Genomic DNA, 6,000 nt, shown 5'->3' with positions numbered 1-6,000 from the left:
CTGCAGAGCAAAACAAGATTTTAAGCCCAAGTCCAAACTGTTTTGCTCAGCAGTTGCTTGCCTTGAGCCCTTTCCTAGTGACCGTGTCAAACGGCCTTCCACGGATCACAGGCCTTTGACAGGAGAATAGATTGCATGTATTTAGAATTTGCCCCCACCCTCAAAAGAAAAAAAAAAGAAAGAAAAAAAACTCAAAAAGCAGTTGGCTGCCTAAGGGCTAAGAATGCCTCTCAATGTCCTTCATGACACTTGCTCAGGAAATGTGTCACACTTCAGTCTGTCAACACGGGGAAGAAGAATGTTGTTTCATGTTGCAAAGGAAGGGTTGAAGTAAATAAAATCTGCAGGCAATGGGTCAGATCTGCAGGCAATACGCCATCCGCCCTCTCCCTAGACATGTTGGATATTGAAGAAGCTCAATCTTGGTTTTTCTGATGTGAAATATATTCATATTTTGCTAAAATTCATCTCTTTTGTTGGAAGTCCTCAATTCACAAGCTCTACTCCTCCATATAGCCTCTCCCTTCAGGTTGACAGTATAATCATGAACCAGGACGGCATTTTATGTGGTCTCCTTTAATAATCACCAGAATCGTTTAACCTCTGAGGCGCACCTCGAAGGCTCCACCTCCTCCTGCTCACCCCAACGTCAATGGTCAGGGTGACTGTCACCCTCCCTATTTTCGTGGCTTCCTCCTCCTGTGTTGACATGCTCAAATGCTCCAGTAATGCCTTATAGGATTAAAGGTCATGGCTGACCCATCATGCTGGATTGGATCTCAGACATAACAGCGCTCTTCCCCAACTAGACTGAATGATAGCATTCACTTCACGACACTTCAATTAGTGATGCACAGTAATTGAATTTTGCTCGGTCTGAAATACCAAAATGGAAACTACAAATACGCCAATTGCAGCATTTCATCTTATTAAATGGACACTTACATTATTTTGACTAACATTATATTACAGCATCTTGTGTTAAATGATACATTGTAAACTGGTTATCCCGGAAGGGGTATTGCCCCATATGCGACACCTTCTCAAGGTTTCAAAATGTTCTGCTTTTTTTTTCTCCCTTGCTTTCCTGGGTTTCAAGGTCAGGGGATGTCATTAATACTTGTCACCTGTAGGCATGCGGAGCCCTTTGAGATTTTCTGTGATTAAGGGCCAGATAAATACATTTCAATTGACTTGACAAATGTTTCATGCAGAAAGTCCTTTGTTTCATTTATGTCTCCAGTTAGTGATCAAGGTTTGCTTGAATGTCAGAGGATGACCAATTACAAACATGCAGTGTGGCCAAAGCTTGGCAGAAAACAACTCCTCTGTTTAATCTCATCCAAGAAACTCGATTATGATAGTTTGAAAATTAAAATCCTGCATTCATTTACATGCTTCACTGTCATACGAAAATGTGCCCTTTTTAGCTGATACGAGGCTATGAGGCAATTTGGCTATAGTAAAGTAGCAACCATGCTGTCGCAAGTGTCTCTGAGCAGTCATAGTGTGAAAGTGCTTTTTGCACTTTGAAGAAAGTAAAGTGAAAGGCAAACTGTTCTATTTGAGATTTTTTTTTGCCCGATTGTTTTAATCAATTTTCTTTTCATCAGAATGTCAGTTCCAGTACCTCAAAATGGCCCAAGAAAATAAAGACCCCTCTCTCAAGATACTAATTATCTTGTCAGAGCCCTTTTCAGAAAACTCCCTTCTCTTCGCCAAAACAAAATGTTCTTAGAACAATTAGAGGATTTGATTTGGTGACTAACTTTGCCTTGAATTGAAGGCAAATCTCCTATTGAATACATTGATTCAAGCTGTGACTTGAGAAAATCAACAAGAGCATCTGCCGTTGAAGTCCACCAGGAGTGGATGCCTTGAATATTGTGATGTGATCTCTTTGGGTGTACGACTCCATTTGGATTTCATTGTGTGCACATCCGTGTATGTCATGCGTGTCTGGTGATTGATGGAGATGTTTCTATTTCCTCCGGACGCCACAGACGGATCATCTATCCTGTAACAATTTGGCAGTGCCCTGAGAGCCTTCGTAAGCTGAGAGGGGAAAAAAATGGTCAGCAGAACTGACAGCAGCCTTAATGAAAGACTCATCTGAGGCTCCGGGCGAGCAGGATGCGAGTTGTTTCATTGTGCGGGATAGATGGACTCGTTACATGGGTAGCTGTGGACATTTGCCATGTGATTCCTGTAGGCAACGGTTTACCAGGGCAATGAACTTTGAAATCAGGGATGAAGCTTTCCCCTTGTCTAGGGTTTATTTTCATGTGAATGGGCTATTTGAGATTGCCCAAAAGCTAAATAGCCGATGATATTAGCCTGCTTCTCCATAGGGACTTGTAAAGTGATATTGCAAGCAATCACTGTTAAATTAAACAAATTAAATGGATACGGGTTCCAGCGCCAAGTAGTTTACATCAAATTTCAGGGAGACAGATGATATGTTTCATAAAATGCGGTGTCTGCTACCACCTACCTTGCACAAACACTAAAAGAAAACACGTTTGGAGATTTATAGTGTGCAGCTGCAGTTGTCTTTGGTGTCCATTTTAACTGTAAACTAACCTTGTTTCTCAGAATGGTTGTCTGTGACAAATACATATTTTATGTTTATGTTTCAGTCGGGTTAAAAGTCTTTCACTTTCAGTTGCTCGGTTGGAGCAAGGAAAATGTCATGATGAACCTGGCAATTTGGAAATTATTTTTACAGATGAAAAAGAATTCCGTTTGGATTGACGATGACTCTGAATCCCGTCACTCCACAGATTATGCACCAACCTCTTGTCCTGGTCTGCGTCTCCCTCACCTAATGCGGTTTACGCAACCACAGAAAATACATGAACAATGAAGTCGCAGCAGACTTCCTGCATTTTCATTTAGTTCCAGCAGTTCTGCTTCTCTGTGTATATCAAAGTGGAAGATGTCCAGAGACAGAACCAGGTAATGAAGGCAGCATTAGCGAGCTAATTAGGCCGCAGTCCTGCAATGGCAGAGCAAATTGTTTCATCAAGTCATTTGCAACACGACTCGTATTTCAGAGCCAATTTCCTGCACCATGGCTGTATTCACAGACATAGACTTTGTTTTCCTAAATCTCGGGAGGCCGGGGATTGATTCAGATCTTACAAATGCTTTTGCCTTTACCGAGAGTAATAGTGTAAACCCAGCGCGCTTGTTCGCCTTTTTCAAAGTACATGAAAACGGATGATTACCCAAAGGATTACATTTCATAATCTATGTGCAGGTGTTATTAATCGTAGTCTCCCCAAATTGACTCGCGCAATTTCAAAACGACACCAGTAATCAGCGTAGGAGGAACTACATTTCAAATACCTTTTGATCAACTACAGGAAAAAAAATGATTGATTAATCACTGATTTTTGTTTGAAATAATTTCACAGGTCTATGAGGATGTAGCTCCTTAATGACTCAGCTATTGGGGCCTGAATCAGCATAGTTTGTTTGAACTGCTCGAAAAGGTACTTAATCAACAATCAGTTCCACACAATCTACATCAAGTTAATAGTCAACGAGACAATTAATATGCCCATTCTTACGTGCGCTCTTACATTCAACATTACCAATTCAAGAGTCGGATTGAATTGAACGTGAATCCAATTTTGCAGTCTTTGAGTGGCGATGGCATCTCCAGGTCTGTGGTCAGGCTACACTCTCAGCATCCCCTTCCATGAATGGATTGCTGTCCTGCCACTATTCGCTCGAAAAAGATTATGTGTCTTAGCTTTTCAAAGTCTTTTTCTTTGGAACTCTCGCCAAACCCCCTCCATCTTTCTGTCTGTGGAAGGTCACCTGAAGGAGGTAATCCCTATTCCTCTCTGGTTTCGTTTGCTTTTATCTGAGAAGCTTTGTGGCCGGTGCTGGAGCCCATCCAGCGATCAGCCAAGCAGGAGCCAGCACACAGAGAAGCAGAGGGGGGGGGCCTCAGTGCAGGAGATTGCTGCCTTTTATCCCCCTGGTATGAATAACAAAATAGATACCTTACCATGAGCTCTAAGGCTTGTTGCATGGAAAATACAAAGTATATATGAATCCCATTTCCCAAATATATTGTGCCGACTTATATACATATACAAAAGGTAACCAGGAGGTCCCTCTGTGAATATATGTTAAATCACAATGCGTTGCATCTTGACAGCGTTCCCATCGGCAGGAAAATAATAGCTGTTTTCTTTTTGCCTTAGAAACCGCTAAAGTTTGTTGACATGCATTTTCAACAGTCGTTCTTTGTGGAGATCTGATATCTACGCTTTCTGGTTCGTAGAGAATTTCCAAGGGTGTTCACCATTCCTCCTCATGCATGTGTGCCACGACAGCTAAAATTTAAGGGCCATTCAGTGCAAACGATGAGCTAAAGCCGAGGTTATAATCGCCTCTTCTGATGCTTGTTGTTGTTTTTTGCCCCGTGTGTAGCCTGCGAGCCATTTGGACACGAGGATGAGTGGCTTACAGTGACTAATGGGACAGTAAAAGAATGAATCACCTCCACAGGGGAGGTAGGCTGAGCTGCCAGAGTTTTGCTTGCCAAGAACATTACTGAGCTGTGTATATAATGAGACGTATTTAAAACAGCAATCATCCCCTCTTTTGAACCCTGGGTCATAGTGCAGAATCAGTCCCTCAGATGATTGAAAAGAAAAGCCATATGTGTGTGAGACTGAGCATATTAACCAAGGTCACATCCAATGGATCTTCTCCTGGAATTGCTGAGTACGATTAAATCTTGAGCTTAGAATCACATTCTGGCTCTAAATCATACGCCGGGTCATTACGCCAACGAGGGTCTTCTCCCAGCGCATTCATTCCATTGAATTAGAACATTATTCTGGACAATTTGGCTTGCAGATTAGCACTTCACACAGGCCATGATGCCCATAATTGCTTTCCAGTGAAGACTCTCGGGTGAAACATTTAAGGAGGTCTTCAAAATGAGAAATGTTTTGTCAACAGTTCGTTTTTCATAATTGTCATCAAGACACCTACTGTCCGGCTTAATGTCCCGAGAGACTCTTCAGGTCAAAATTCCAAATTGGGAATGATCATGTTAATTGATTCATTTTTCATTAAAGACCCTCTAAAGCAGGAATGCTCAAGTCCAGTCCCCAGGACCTCCTATCCAGTCTGTTTTACATGTCTCCTACCTCAAATACACCTGATTCAAATGATCAGGATTGTTCTCATAGTGGATTCAGACATCTGTTTCTAAGAACATTAAACAGGTATGAAGATCGTGGCTGGAAATGTGTGAATACTGAGAGCTATGTAGAAGCATAAATTGCCCCTCCCCCACGTACATAACATCTTGAGCGCGCTTGTTAACATCAAGGGATATCTGGTACAATTGCAACGTGCAGTCTGCTGGTACATCTTCCCTTCAAATAGGCCGCTAACCCTTTGAAGCGCTGAATTGTTGGCCTTGAGTGCATGCTGAAAACACACAGAGAAGGAGGGAAACTTTTTTTTTTAAATGTCTGACTTGACAGTGTGTGCACTGGATCTTCGGACTGGTGGCCACTTTAGAGTGCCTCATGGTTGAAGCATGGAAAATCCCCACAAAACCCAGGTGGATACATTTTTGCATCTCAGAAATGTAATTACAGTATGTGTAGGAATATAAAAGATGGTAAATGAAGTCGATTCCATTTTCCAGGTAGGTAGACAGATGAGTGGCGTGTTTCAATGAATTCAGATGACATGCCCACGTTGTTTGGAAGCAGAAAACAATGGCCTCATTTTACAAATATTTACTTGATTTTTTTTTTCAAACATTAAAATTTGGCAGAATTGTGAATGACATCTCTGTGGTGAGTCAAGTTTAGAAGACTATTTTATTTTAAGATATTTAGATTTTATAAAGCTTTACACTTATTTTGCACTTGCATTTTAATATAAAACTTAGTCATGCGTGATTTATTTCTGACTTTGCAGCTCAACTTTGCATTTAATTCCTCATTCCTATTCCAA

General features: G+C 41.4%; 1 protein-coding gene across 1 annotated transcript in view; it reads left to right on the top strand.

Moving 5' to 3' along the window:
- The first annotated feature begins 299 nt into the window (after positions 1-299).
- Positions 300-6,000, top strand: part of LOC127614637 (serine protease HTRA2, mitochondrial-like) — a 221,440-nt gene continuing 215,739 nt past the window's right edge. The window contains exon 1 of the mRNA XM_052085970.1: positions 300-310. The gene's annotated coding sequence lies outside the window, so the exon portion shown is untranslated. The remainder of the gene's footprint in view (positions 311-6,000) is intronic.

The sequence above is a fragment of the Hippocampus zosterae genome, chromosome 14 (assembly GCF_025434085.1).
Source record: "Hippocampus zosterae strain Florida chromosome 14, ASM2543408v3, whole genome shotgun sequence".
NCBI classification, from domain to species: Eukaryota; Metazoa; Chordata; class Actinopteri; order Syngnathiformes; family Syngnathidae; genus Hippocampus; species Hippocampus zosterae.
Note: the sequence above shows the minus strand (reverse complement) of the source record. Positions and strands in the feature narration are given on the sequence as shown.